At 48.5% G+C, this 15,301-nt stretch overlaps 1 protein-coding gene across 1 annotated transcript in view; it reads left to right on the top strand.

Moving 5' to 3' along the window:
- The window catches only part of LOC139052987 (rap guanine nucleotide exchange factor 4-like), a gene marked incomplete at its 3' end in the record, with an annotated part of 571,300 nt that overhangs the window by 532,088 nt on the left and 23,911 nt on the right, over nucleotides 1–15,301 (top strand). The gene's annotated exons all lie outside the window — the stretch shown is intronic.

The raw sequence follows: 15,301 nt of genomic DNA on the forward strand, positions 1-15,301 counted from the left end.
TTGCCACTTCGACGAGTGTACCATTACAAAGATTTTGTTTTTGTCTACGATAAAGCTGTCTCGCCGTGGCTGTATATAGTGCGCGTGCTGATAAACGCCTTGTTTGCATTCTTTGGCGCACGCGGCCAACGGCCGGCACCGCATCCTCTCTCCCAGCTATAGGGCTCGTCCGCGTGAAGTTATGCGCGATCTTATCACGCACCGTCTCGGCGGCGGCCGCCTTAACTTTTTCTATATTTTTTGAACTTTTGCTTTCGTTGCATGTTTTCATCGATTCTCGCGCTTTCTCCTTTCTTTCTTTCTTTCTTTCTTTCTTTCTTTCTTTGCCCAGTCGATGTGTGTTTCCCACGTTCTCGGCCTTGAAGCAAGAGACGCGCCCTTGTTAGCGCCGCGATACGCGTCCCGGAATGAGCGGAATTCGCGCGCCATCGTCGCGATGTGTCTGAATGTTCGCGTCGCGTGCTAAGTATAGACGGGAACGTATAAATTACGAGCTAGTTCGAAGTGGAGCTCTGCGTGCAGGGACGGCGGAATTTGCAGAAGCACGCAAAAAAATAAAAAGAGGACCCCGGACTATCTATGGTCGATGTAAGGATGACAGTTGAGCATGGCTTCAAATTCGAGCTAGTATAATAATGACTAAACCCTAGAAAGAGAAGGACAAAAAAACTTTTTAGGGAAAGCGAATGAGCTTAGTGATACCGGAAAAGAAAACATATTACGACAGTATAAACTATAGGGGGGCCTCTTATCGCGCAATAAAGGTTTGTTACTGCGTAACTACCCATCGCTCCGCGTGTAGCTTTCTGCAGGGGGCTCTCGTGCCTGCATATCCCAAGCTCATTCGCGTTATCTCGAAGCCTTCTTAAGACTGTTGAGGGTGAACACGGGTCTGGGCTTTTGTGATTTCCTTCAATGAGAAGCTATAGATGTGCGTGGCCCTGGCGATTTACGTAAGCGTACCAGATGTGGAGAAAAGAAAAATCGCAGCACGAATGCTTACACAGATGTTTTTTTTTTCTTTTTTGAAATCGCCAGGAGCCTGCATGCAAAGCACCTTTATCGCAAACTTACAATGTCTGGGATTTCACCAATACCCTTTGTGCGAGCGATAATGGATGAAGCCTGGCTGTTGAATAGACCCTACTTGCTTGCTCGGTTCGATGGTTATTCATTCGACGCAACCCGTGCGTACAAACAGCGAAGCGCGAACGGCTGCGTTCGAGAAGGCGGTTCGGCTAAATTTCGTGCTTGTAAGCCACCTCGCGAAACTTCTCGTCGCCTAAACCCTAGTAGACGCAGCTCCACAGTTCGCCTCTATATGCAAGCGTGTGCTTTTGTTGACTTCGGTTTTTGAAAGAGACGGGATTGGACAAGCGGCTGTGAGAGTGATGTCACGTACCGTCAGATAGATGGACTCCAACGGACGATGTGTGTGTGTGCTGTGCTATGCGCTCTCTCTCCCTCTCCCCCTTCCCTATCTTTAATCTCCCCCATCCCTCTCCCATGTGTAAGGTAGCAAACCGGTTAATCTAAACTGGTTAACCTCCCTACCTTTCCTTCTCCACTTTTTCCTTCCTTCCTTCCTTGTTGGTTGAACCACTCTCTTTCCCTTCTTATCCCTCTTAACCCTTCCACCCGCGCAGGGTAGCCAACTGGAACAACCTCTGGTTAACCTCCCTGCCTTCCTCTGTATTCTCTCTCTCTTGTTGGTTGATATATGCGCTGCACGTGAAAAGGAACCTAAACGATCGCGCCTTTCCGCGCTTGTTTGTCGAAAGTCTCCAGTGTGGAACGCACTGGGACTTACGAAAAACACACCGGCGCTTTCTCTGCCTTCTTCCCCTTCCGCCTTCAGCGAGAGGAAGACGAAACCCGCGGGGACTGGAATCTCGCGTGGTGGGAGGAGTTGGGCGATTTGCTTACGCAAACGCGGCGCTTTACGGACGGCCGCTTGGCACCGACGCAAGTACGCGCGCGCTTCTCTCGAAAGGTTGGTCCCATCGATCACCCGCGTTTTTTCGCCGACGACGGCGTTTTAGAAAAAAAAAAAAAAAGCTGCATCCAACTCGTCTTGTTGGATTCTGTGAACTCGCTTTTTGATGTCCTGCCGTCACGGCGTCGGTGAAAAAAGAAAGGGAAAAAAGAAAACGAAAAGAAGAAAGGTAAAGCGACCGTTGCTGCTGTTGGGTTCGAACTTGGCTTTCTTGCTTCGATTTCCGGTCTCGCGCGTGCGTAGAAACGTCGACGAGCGAACAGGGAGAATTGCAAGTTCGCGGTGAAAAAAAAAAAGCATTGTGATGTTGTTGTGAGCTCAACATATGGAGATCGCGCGCTGTTGTGTTCTGAATACATTCTTCTACTTATTAATTTTATGCTTGTTCGCTTTGTAATTCTTTTTCTTCATTTCTTTTTCGTTTGAAATTGACACACTCGGAAGGCCGAGTACCTGGGCACTTACGTGCATTTTAGTTGTGGACCAGGACGCACATACAACAGACGTAATTTCAAACAGTATTGTTACTATTATTGGAACGTGAGTAGCCGTGAGCATTATAGGGTTAGCATACTTCTTTATATTACTTTATTTTAATGAAAAGACAAAAAATTAGGAAGTCCCCAAAACGCGTGCTATGCGTAGTGCTATGAGATTGCGATGGTCGGTGCAGGATGTTAGGTAGCTGCCGTATTGGTGACACGCTGTTATTGCCTTTTCTCATTGTTTTAACATTGTTAATTTTGGACATTAAACGCAAGTTCATGTTCACGGCTGGGCGGAGCACACGAAGAGCAAGTCCTTCTGAAAAGCACTGCCTTAATAGCGTCTCCCATGGCCGGAGGCGTCCTGCCTTACAGCTTCTCCTAAAGAGAGCGCTATACCTCGTTCCTGCCTTCGCAACTCATGCTGCTATTACTAACGTTATCTCCACCGCCTCGACGGCAAAAGTAGCCGCGCAGTGTCAGCTACAGCCGACGAGACCCACGACGAGGACGAGACACACCGGCACGAAGCCAAAGCACGCACCGCAATCGCCGTCAAGATCAATCATAGCTCGCGCGAGGTCGCCGGCAAAGGTTGCCTGGCTGCTGCTGCTGCTGCTGCTGCTGATCGCTCGTGCGCGTCTGCTCTATTTAAGGCTCACGGCGGCGCTTGCGGCAATGGCGGCGATTATTTACCGCAGAGCCCACAACCAACCGCAATCGCTCGCGCTTGCGAACGTTGTACGTAGGACACCGTGGCTTCAGGGCACGCGGCGGCGCGCGCCCGCAGGCCTTGCGCCGCCTGCACACGTGCCTGTCGCAGTGAGGGTCACACAGCTGACAGACGTGCGCGCACTGGAGCACTTGCACTAACGGGCACTGCGAACGCTCGCGCGCGCGCGCGCGCACGCACACACACACACACACACACACACACACACACACACACACACACACACACACACACACACACACACACACACACACACACGCACGCACGCACACACGCGCACACACGCACACACGCACACACGCACACACGCACACACACACACACACACACACACACACACACACACACGCGCGCACACACGCACACACGCACACACGCACACACACACACACGCGCACACGCACACACGCACGCACGCACGGGGCGCAAGCGTGCGCACACAACAAACGCGTCGAGTGGTTGGGGCTGGCGCAGATTCCCGAGGCTATTTGCAGCCACACCGCGAGTGCAGAGAGGCGTTGCAGGCGTGCACCGGTGATTCGGAGTTTTTAAACTGGCCGGGCGCGAGTTGCTCTCGTTGGGTTATGTAGCGCACGGGTCGGTCACCCGTGCGAGGGACTGAGCACGTTTCCGTGCCAAGGTTCCCTAGTAAACGCGCGGTTTGCGGAACGAGAGTCCCTCGGCAAGGCGAGGCCTCGCACGGGAAAAGTTCGAGATCGTAAACAAAGGCTCGCGGACGAGCGAGGCTCCGGCTGACTGATCCTCACTTTTCTAACTCCTCGGCAGTATCTCGCACCGTTTTTTTTTTGCTTCTATATTTCGCTGATTTTGGTTTCGTTTGTTTCCGGTTCGTTCCATTTTAAAAGAGCGTTTCTACGCAGCTTATAGTGTGTGGCATATAGCGAAAGGTGCGGGAAGACCTCTGCCAGCTGCTGTCGTGGGGTAGGTTATTCGAAACCTGGCTCTCGGTCTTTGTTTATCTCCTTTGCCATTTTCATTCATCATTATTAGCCCGACCAACCAGAAACACGACTATCCGGAATAGCCCTTGTTGCTGAGCGAGAGGCGTTCCTCCGCGCAAACTTAGGGAATGTGCGCTTGTTTAGCTGATTTATATCTGGGTGAAAACGGCAGCACACGGGCAGTGGAGCAAAGGAGAGATAGAACCTAGCCTCATCCTGCGCAGAATATGTGCCGCCCGAACTTAGCGAGGAATAACAAACATGTTTTATACTTTCTTAAACAAATGCTATTGAGCATCCAGAATAAAGATAAAAATGTAGGGCTGCTATCCTCGCTATATAACAATATTACTCCGATAAAGGTTGCGTAACTACATGCTTCAATGCAAAACAAAGTTGCTGCTGCATTTTCCAGCGCCGGAGGGCAACTTGTAGTACTGAGGGAAAACTAAATGGCACCACAAATGCATATGTATATTTCTGACCACGTGAGCAATGCTGGAAGGTGCAAGAAATCAGGTGTACTCCTGCATTGCAAACACAACCTTGGCCATTTTCGCCGACAGGCATAAATTTTCATGGCGATATGTATACGTCAGTGTCGTACGTAGCGACCACCCGTCACTTGAACATTTAGGTTCGTTAATTGCTCTAACGATCTGGTTTAACCAGTGCTTACTGTCTTTCGTTGTCACCAACTATTATGGATGAGTCCTCACGATATAGAAATTGTGATCGGATTGTTTACCGTCACAGATAGTCGTCGCCAGCGTTTGCTTCTTGTTCCCAATAGAGATCTTTAGTACGTTCCTCATTACGCGTATACCGCTATGAAGTGCTCCCCGGATTATACGTACGCGCGCTGACTTTTTCATTTAGCATTGCGGGCGTTGTGTGGATTCCGTAGCTGTAGCATGACATCACGGCGGAGCCCTCACCACCCGCTTCGATCTGTATTGAGTCCCGTTACTTGCTCTTCGTCGCGACAACGAAACATAAAACGTAAAATAAGCTTCCGCTTAACCCGATCTCCCTTGGAGCAGTGATACGTCCTCTTTTTAAGATCAGCCGTCTGTTTTGACGCCGCCATGCCTAACAAAAGACAATATCTTTGCTGCGAAGGTGCTTCGGTTTTTGTGAAGCAGACGGCGCCGCAGCCTTTGTCGTTGGCCATTCGTTTGTCATGCGGGTCGCTCTGTTGCACGCTTCAACAGAGAACATGCACATAGAGTACGTAAACACGCCAGAACGCTACATAATAAAACTGTCTATGGCCGCTAGGACGCACCGCTCAGTCCTGTAAGTCGAGATGTCCTTAGGAAAGAGGACAGGGTCGCAATGTATACTCTTATACTCTGTAGAATGGCGCAAGTCTCAAAACACGTTTCTCTGCGGCGTTGTCTCTTGACGTCACAGGCAAGTGGGCTCCTGGGCCTGTATCCGTGAAAAAGACAACCGCGAGCAAGCAATCTGCTTGCGTTTTCTGTGATACCGGATTTTACGGTTTCGCTCCATAGTACCGGTCAACGAGTTAGCAAAATGTATGTGCAAGACGGAGCTTGTGTTTGCGCCAATAGACATTGAAGCTAGCGGCCTGATTTGTCGTTGAAATAAAAAGAAATAGATATGTGGTGTTCAGCACAAGTTTACCACTTGCCAGTTCACCTAATGAATGATTGGAAGAGATCATTTAGGTAGATGGGTAAGATTAGGCCAATTAGTGGTCTAACATATTCGCTTAATGCTAATACGCACTCAGTGGCATGGAATTGGCTTTACGTCTAATGCGGAAATTAGTAATTGGACTGAAATATAGGTCCAGTGCTATGGGGTCACACTTGGCCCTCTTGCCTAACGAGCTCTCGAAATCACTATCGCTTGCCATAAGATGTGGCCGCCACCGACTGCTTCACTAATCGAAGGCAAATTCGTCGTTATACACAGGAAACAGGTCATTTCGAACCCAGCCGCGCGTACAAAGAAACGAGGTCGGCATTATCAAATGCGCTTACAAATTCTCGTCTCCTGCTGTCGCCGCGAAGCTAAGAGAAACAAACTATAAGCTTTTCTTTTTAACGTCTCCTGCGGTGCTTTTAGCGACAGCCCGTGCCCTGCGTAGTCTTGCCGAACTACCATAGCCCCTTTTATTCCCTTTTGTTCCGTAATGGCACATTTCATTTTAACGAGAATCGATCACGGCGTGCCTCTCTGCGCTGACGGACAACGGGGGGAACCAACGTGGGTTAACAGAATCTCTACCGAGTTCGTTCCCTGAGGTGAATACTGCGCAGGTGGACGACACGTGGCGGTGCAAATTTGGGAACCCTGCACAGAGGCCGGCGCGAGTGACGCAAGGCTTCATTCGGCCCATTCCGCTTTCGTCGGCGGCGGTTCTATGAAATATCTTTCTTTCTACGTGTTGCCCAAGCGCATTCATGGCTCAGTCATTGCCCCGGGGCGATGTCGATAGAACCGCTCTCTCCTCGGATCGTTCGGTGCCTCGTTAGCGAACTGTCCCGAAGACAGTGCGAGAGCAGCTTAACAATGGCGAATAAAAAGGAAGGACACGAACAGCCGAGGTGTCCTTAATGATGGCTGATTCATTGTTTCTTGCCCGCGGTGCTGCAGTATAAGCCCTGTCCGAGGTGTGACGGCGCGCTTTGAGGTTGCGCTCTTCTATAGACTTGTTTCTAACACCTCTATTCGGCTGGGATTGTACCGCTCGAAGGAGCGGGTATTTCGCACAAGGCTCTGCGCGACGTGGTTTGTTTCTTTTTTTTTTCCGCAGTAACCTTCGCTTTCTTTTGTCCTGGGTGTTCTGTATGCCCCGTCGTTTCGCGTTGCACATTTGGGCTCCATAACCAGCTGAGATTTGTCAGAAAAGTTTAGGAGTCCAAACACAGGCCGGGTGCATGAGTGAAGGCATAGTCAGTAATTCTCAGTGCCATTAATTCAAAGCGCAAGCGCAAGCGCAAGCATAAATCAATGCAATTGACATTGTATGGTAAGGCGGCAGGCCTGCAAAATCAGGAAGGAAGTGCGACTCGCGAAGCTCTTGTCAGGAATATTATTTCATTGTTGGTCCGCACCTTGACTGCAGCTTGGCTACGCAGCGATGGGCGACGACATCTGCTGAATCGGATAAACTGAAGTACATCGTTGGTCTAATTTGTGTCGCATAACAATCATACAGGTGCTTTTGAACATTTGGAAGTCATCGCGATCTGCGTTGTGTATTCGTCGTTGTGGCGTCCTCATGCTAATACTTGAAGGATGAGGCATAAAGGCCAGAATACATTGAGCGAACTTTCACGACGAAGTTCGGGCGGCAGAAAATCTGCCGCGCCGCGACGCCGTATGTTCGTCGGGCTGCGCTACATGGAGCGAAGACACAGCGGCCGCCGCCGGCGAGTCGCTGCGTTGTTATCAGTGTGGCTAGACGAGTCAAATGCGCTGTAGTGAAAGACATGACACGAAAAAAAAACATCTTAACAACTATTATCGCTTTTGAATAGGAGGACACTCTAAAAACGCGTAAAATTTTGTTTAGAAATGATTTCTAGTGTTTTTTATGTGTTTTAGACATTCGTGTGCCGATGTTGTTTAAAAAAAGCGGCGATGCTATGCGTTGTGGCAACGCTGGGCGGGAAGCCTAGTCAGAAGTCGGGGCGGATAGAGAGACCTGATTGGCTCGCTTTGGGGCGTCGCTCGTTTGCCGCTTCCGGTATCGTCGACGCCCGACGAACTTTTCTGCGCCAGCTAGATCGGCGGCGAACGATGTTTTCTGCGCCGCCGCGCGTCGCGCGTACGCCGCCGGGCGTCGAACGCCGACTATTCGTCGCATATTCGCTCCATGTATTCTGGCCTTAAGAAATTGAAGGAGTGGTCCGGGACAGGAGCGCAGACGTCAGCCTGTCATGAATCATATGCATACGTGCAAACAGCTTTCTCGATAGCGCTCCCTGAAAATATACGCGGTCTCACTCGCCATTGTAAGAGTGCTTGCGCTGAATCGTACTGTCATGGTGTTCTGGCGCAACTTGAACGACGACGCGAATCAATGTGTGGAAAGAACACAAGGCTGTGTGTTTCAGTTGCATACTATCTGTTATCTTGGCGGATCGGCGATACTTTGTAAATATAGTCGGTAAATGCATCTCGATATGTATTTCTGGCTGTGGCAAACTGATTTTAAGTGCTGCAGGTACGTGACTCCAACACTCTTCGGTTTGTTTCTTCATCTGGTGCTTTATTAAGGGCAAATGAACACTGATATTAAGGAAAATGTGACCCGAGGGACGTTTGCGATAACAGGAGTTCTTATCCTACAACACATGCGTATTACACTATCGGAACACCGGAGGCGTGGATCGGTGCAGCAACACTCGCAGCGACATATGCACGGGCATTTTCAAATTGCAAAGTGGCAGAAAGTTTTTCTTCTTCTATTTTTTTTTCTTTTTCATTTTTGAGGTTGCTCATTGTAGTAACGGCGTGTGCAGCTGATTACGTCGCAGGATACGAGTCAATATACATTAGTGGTCATGATGCTCTTTTACGACAGGAGCAAATTTTTACACATGCCTGTCATTGAAACGATAGTTTTATGTTGCTGTGGTTCACTTCAACGTTGTAAGGTGGCGCCACCAGTCCTATCGTGCACATCTACGTACCACGGCTGACATGACGTAACGAATGCGTTCCACTTCAATTCCTTTTCGTACTTAGTCAGCACATCTGCCGGTCGTTAGAGGCAGATGATGAAAAATAAGAAAAGGCAATCTCGTGAAAGAAATCCCTACAATATACCGGTCCTTTATTCCGTAGCAAAAAATCATTTCAGAGACAAGCTAAATCTCCCTAATCGTTTTGAATCTTCCGGAGTATGTAACATATCGTTTCTCTTCAATCCCAGAAATAAAAGCTGTTTGTAAAGGGGAACTGAAATAAAGTTTCAACACTGGTGCGCGCGAGCGTTATGGTTGGGATCTGAGCTAGAGGATCGGACAATTTTCTTTGCTGAGGTGCTCTGCTGCGCTGGTTTAATCGCCTGTTGTGTTAAGGGTGTTTCAAGAACACTTGCAATGAGTGGGCGTATATATATATATATATATATATATATATATATATATATATATATATATATATATATATATATATATATATATATATATATATATATATATATATTAGTGTTTAGATAGAACAGCGATTGAGCATTGCCGCATACGTGCGAAGCTCGCAGCCCTGTATCCGCTAAGAGCCATTGGCCTACTGTTAAGATAAGATCTCCCGACCTTCTCAAGAAGGGAACGCCGTCACCCAGCAGCCTAAGATACACCGACATTCCGGGACGGGAGTCATTCATAACTATAGAAACTAGTCATCACAAATTTCGCAATTATATCAACTTCTGTCACTGAGGAAGCCGCGGAACGTGGCTGCAGCATTTGCGTGCCGTGTCCACGTGAGCCAATCGTTTCGCAACGCCTGCTTATTATATAGAAAGCGCGCTACACGCACGCATGACTCACGTATGCAGCTGGTCGCATGTGTATGTATACTGCACATGCGTCGCGCGACTGCGTGCGCCGGTTTTCGCCGACGCAAGTCGCGAGTTAGCGTCACCGTATTATACCGCTGACGTGCGTGCCCTGCCGCGGCAGCGCTAACCAAGTCGGCAACGTTTCCTTCCGTCCAGCCCGAAAGCACCGAAACAAAGCGCGCGTTTATTATATTGCGCACGCCTTGCGATCTCGCACGCGTCCTTGCCTGGACCGCCACTCTCGCCCGCACCGTACGTTCGGTTTCAAAAGGCTCCTCCTGTGAGGGAGGAGGAAGAGAAAAAAGTTTGGAGGTGGAGAAAGGACGCCCGGCACGGAGCGACGGGAGGCAAGCTTCCAAGCGTCGCCTGACGCGTAGCCGAGGCGACACGCACGCTGCAGCGCCCGGACGCCGACGCCGTTTCCTGCGCTCGCACACAATGCGCCGCTGCGGTCCAAGCGGCTGACCGCTGCCTCGGATTCGCTTGTGCGCGCAACCTTCGTCGTCGCCAAGACGCCGCATTACGCGCACCGCTGGTTTCGTCCTCGGCCTTCGCCGGCCGTTTCCGCGGAGGCCCGTGCGTCGTCGCCTTGCGCAATCGTCGCGTCTCGGCGTCTTCGAGCGTGTCGGACTCTCGTCTGATACCGCCATAGGAGGGGGAGGGAATGGGGGAAAACAGTCGAAGTGGAGCCAGCGTGTGTGAAGTCGATGTGGCATTTCCCTTGAGTGGCCAACCACTTCGACTGCAGACCACGTATACCGGCTGTCAGAAACTTTGAGTTCAATTCGGTTTGTCATTCGATCGGCAGAAGCGACGGGTCGTGTGTATACAAATGGCATACTGACGCAATCAGCGCGAGCTTGCGACTCGCGCTTACTCAGAATCCCTCGTCCACGGGCAACAGCTGCCAAGCCTCTATCCCAATCACGTAGTAAGTTCCGAGGATTGCCCAGTATCTTCAGGCGGTGATAAAGAATACACGATGCATGCGCCATACAGTGTAGCCTGCGGGCTGCCCCGTACATTAAAGAGCATCACAGGCCATTTATAGTGCCCTGCTTCGTGCGCCTCTGAGATCTGCTTGTCCCTCAAAGAAAGTTGTAAGGTACTGTGATCACCGAAACTTCCTTAATAAGCTAGAGTTTCGTTAGTTCCTGGAATTGACCAGTCACATCACTCCGCTAAGAACGGCCATGCACTATACCCAGTACCGAATCCAGAAAGAGCTCTCAATTTGCTAATCCTCCTCTCCTCTTTTTCTGCTACTCTCTCGCTCTCTTTACTCTGTGATCTTTATTAATGGTTCCCTCGATCTAAGAGGAAAACATATGCCAATGTGATGGGCAGCCCAATTTCCTGAATTGAGCGCACCGATGCGTGCGAGACTCATTGGCCGCGCTTTAGAGCAGACGGCGGCGCCTACGCGACGGTCCCTGCAAAAAGCTCACACGTTCTTGGCTCGTGGTCATGAAAACGTCGACAGCTGCCTCGTCGGGAGAAGGTCTCGTCGGGAGAAGGCCTCAGGAAAAGGTCCCGTATCTAACAGTATATATTTTAGCGAATCCATGTGCAAAACCTGTCTCGAACGGTCTTTCATTAGAACGTGCCGCGATGTTGTTCTAAAATTTAAAAAAAAAGTTATTGAAAAGTTGTCTTTTTCAATACGCCTATAAAGTGGTCGGCAATAACTATCGACACCGAAGTCACTACCATTTACGATACCTCGCGGAGAAGCAAGCTGCTAATCTTGAAATAAGGCTTTTTTATCGCAAAATAAAAATAAAAATCGGCCGTTGCACGCGCTTTTTAGATTTGAAAGCTAAATTAGTCACCGCCAGTCAGGTTCGCTAGAGACGAAAAAACAAAGAAACAAAGTGGTAAAAAACACCGGCCATAAATTCGTGTGCTTAAGAAGCGCGTCTTATAAGAAGCCGTATAGACGTACGTACGTCGCATCAGTAATGGCAGCGTAAAGTACGCGTTGGAAAAGCCGCGGAAAAATTCTCCTTGCCTCGACGAGCACGTCCGCAGGCAGTGCGAAGTGCAAGGGAGGACGATCTAGTTTTGCCGTTTTCAACCAAATGCAAAACATTATAGCCTTGTATTATAGCCTATGTTGCTACGTTTACGGGATTTCCTTGTATTGTAGCCTACGCTGCTACGCTTACAAGATTCCTCGGCACGTTGCGTTTGCCTCACTTCCACTGCTGCGCTGTTAATTGCTCCCCGCAGTGACTTACGTTGGAACACAAATGAAGAAATCTCGTTTAGCCCGCTAGTGCTTATCCTACACATGAAAACGCCAAACGCTGTTTTCTTCCTGTCGAATTACAAGCGCGAGCTCGAGCTCTAATATCCAGTTCACATGAGGCTCTTCCGATCGTGATCGGGCCCGATAGCTCATTGCACAACATCAGCAATGGAATTTATCTCCTTCTCTTAATATTTTGCTGCCCTTTCCCCTCCAATAATTGCAGGGTAGTCAGTCGGGCTCAGTCCGAGTTACCCTCCCCATTTTTCATTCATCATTTTATCTCTCTCTCCATCTCACCGTCTCTCGCATGCGCATGCTCACGGAGTCCCCGTGGAAGACATTCATGCGGGGTACTTGTTTACCGTGTGAATTCTAGCCTGAGCCTTCGTCCCTCCTAGAGTGCCAGCTTGATGCCCGAATATTACTGTACACCATCGTGCGTGAACGATTAGGAAGCCCGTCTCTCCGCCTTGCATAACGAATTGTGCTCGTGGCCTACGAAACCCGGTTCTTCTACTTCGGAAAATACGCGCCAATGGGGCAACGGAGAAAATTGCAGTGCGCCTGCTGAAAACACCTGGGCCCAGTTTACCTTGACAGCGCACGCGCGTCAGGTTGTGTACCTGCGTATATGCAATGGTCGAACTGAATCAGCCAGACGCTTTTCCCTGTTTCCGCGTCGTGACTATTGCTCCTCAGTATTTCTTTTCTCCGTTTTCTTTGCTTCTTTTTTTTATCGGCACGCGTACACACACCGTGCAAAACTATTGCTTCGTTACGCTTCAAGACAAGTGCATCGCAGTGCGTTTCGCTTGAGACCTGGCAGAACAACTGCATTAGCAATTCTTCCTCTCTCTCTCTTTCTGCCTTTCTTGGCGTTTCTCTCAGTTAATTATAAGGCGCAGGGAAGGACGCAAAATACAGCCAGACTGTTTTCTTTTCTTCTTCTTTTTTTGTAAGTGCTTAAGTGCTTCGGTAGAGGTTTCTTGAACACAAATACTGTTATTCGCATCACTAGGTGATTGATTATGACCACCATAGAAGTATCCTATAATTAAATCGACTGAATTTGGTATTCTTTTTTACTGTAATATAGCACAACGTTGGTGTTCAGACTGAACACTGTTCTGTGTCAGATAGCTGCTGTTTGACTAAAAGCGTATTCTTCAAAACAAGAAAGTGGTAGAAAGAAAAGAGAAGCAACACCATGTTACTGGTATCACCATGTTCGATTGCTTGTTGGGTTTTCTCCAAAAGGATTACTCATTACAGTGTTGTGATAGACCTGCTTGCTGATTATATATGAGCACCTTAGAGTGCGAAATTGTAGTGAAGCTTGTTATAGCAGTCCTGTTAGGATTAAAAAAAATGTATGTATATCAGTTTAACTTATTCGCTACGCCCCGAACTTATGTGGTCCATATTCGTTGTCCCCGCAAAGATTTAAAGAGAAAACCGAAATTGTAGGTCTTCAAGAATGCAATAACCAAAATTATTATAGCAGGCGTATATTTTATTTGGTCTTTATTTTCAATTTTTCTTTCATCTGTAAGAAACATAAAATATGGATGGGACGCACAAATTACCATTCGACTTCTGTGTAGTTTGTATTATTGCAAAGTGTGACCTCACTAACTGCATGATAGGATAGAGAGGAATATAGAAAGGCAGGCATGTTAACCAGTCAAGGGTCTGGTTGGCTACCCAACGCTGGGGGAAGGGAGAAGGGAGAGAGAACGTGTAGGGTCGTGTACGGACAGTACTTGAGGTAAAGCCGCTCGCGCAAACCAGACGTTCTCTGAAAGCACAAAAGTGTCTTCACTGACTTCTTAGCCGATGGCGGTGGGGACGGTGCTATAGTACTGTCTGTTCACTCTGAGGACGATCATCGAATTTCCTGTATGCGATGGGCAAAGATTGTCTTTGTGCTTGAAATTGAGGACAATGGCGCAACAAGTGGTCAATGTTCTCCGCGCATCCGTAAACATCACATCCAAGACTATCAGCCATGCCAGTTAGTGTTGAGTAGGCATTCCTGGAGGCGACTCCAAGCCGCAACCGACACAGAGAAATCACCATAGCCAGTTAAGTAATCTACGCATTTGGCATGGGTAATTAATATTCAAGGAACTATTCTATCGTTCACGAGCAGCAACAACCGTTTGAAGCATGCAGACCAAACCTCTAGGCATGTTCATTTAGTCGCAATCCCAAGGGCCCTGTAACTTTCGGCATGCGCGTCGTTATAGAACTGTGGCACAAATGCATTTGAGTCGCACTTCAATATATTCTAGAAACTGTTTCCGAGTTGCGAGACATAGTTACGGAAGTGGGCGTGTACCGAACGCTGAACGGCTTCGATTTGATTTTGTAAGATGCGGCATAATGCAGTTGAGCAGGATAACAGCTACTTCTCTGTTGCATACTACCTTTATGAATGCTACGATTTCTCGCGATACCATTGTCAGAGCTTCTCCGAACAATCGAACGAAGCTGCGATATCTTGCACGCTCTATTATGAAAAAAAAGATAAAAGACATTCGGCGCCGCTGGAGCTAACGGCCTGCAGATATAAATCAGGGGGCGAGAGAACAAGATAACGACACCACCCGCTCATATTCACAATTTCATTTATTTATGTTTTGCTCGTTACGTTTACACTTCGACTCGGCGTTTTCCGCTTACCATACTCTCGTACGCTTTTCTCTGCTTGTTACCACCATCGGAGCCAAAATCAGATGTTCCACATATCATTTAGCAGATTTTTGTTGTTGTTGTTATCTTGTGTCTTCTTTTTTTTTCACCCCCGTGTGCACTTACCTTGCGGCGCAGTGCCTCCATTTAAGAACTCTCGCTGAATAGCCATTTGGGGACTCGTAGCCCAGACAGACGGATGCGCGCTTCTAGACGACAGAGTCGAACACTCGTATACCGTCCTGCTCTGCTTTCACCAAGCGTGTCCTTTTCTGTACAATTTCTTGCAGGTTTTAAGACACCGGTTTTGATAAGAACCTCATACCCGCGGTGCACTCAAGTAATCAAACCGCTGGCAGCATGCAGGTTCTTGCGAAATGATCGCTACATCCGCCGCTACACTCTACAGAGAAGCCCGGTAGTTTTCTATAGTCCTCGTTATCTTGTTCGCGTACTTACTCCACGTCTCTAAACTTTGTTATAGCGCTTTATTTTCTTACTTTTCCCGTATACTCAACTCGGGCAGCGTATTAGATCCGTTGTGCGCCCGCAGGGAGTTATCCATTAGCGTATTTTAGTCCGGTATTATAGCGCACTTCCAGTATACACTAACGTATTGAACTTCAGGCAGG

The sequence above is a fragment of the Dermacentor albipictus genome, unplaced genomic scaffold, assembly GCF_038994185.2.
Source record: "Dermacentor albipictus isolate Rhodes 1998 colony unplaced genomic scaffold, USDA_Dalb.pri_finalv2 scaffold_50, whole genome shotgun sequence".
Taxonomy (NCBI): Eukaryota; Metazoa; Arthropoda; class Arachnida; order Ixodida; family Ixodidae; genus Dermacentor; species Dermacentor albipictus.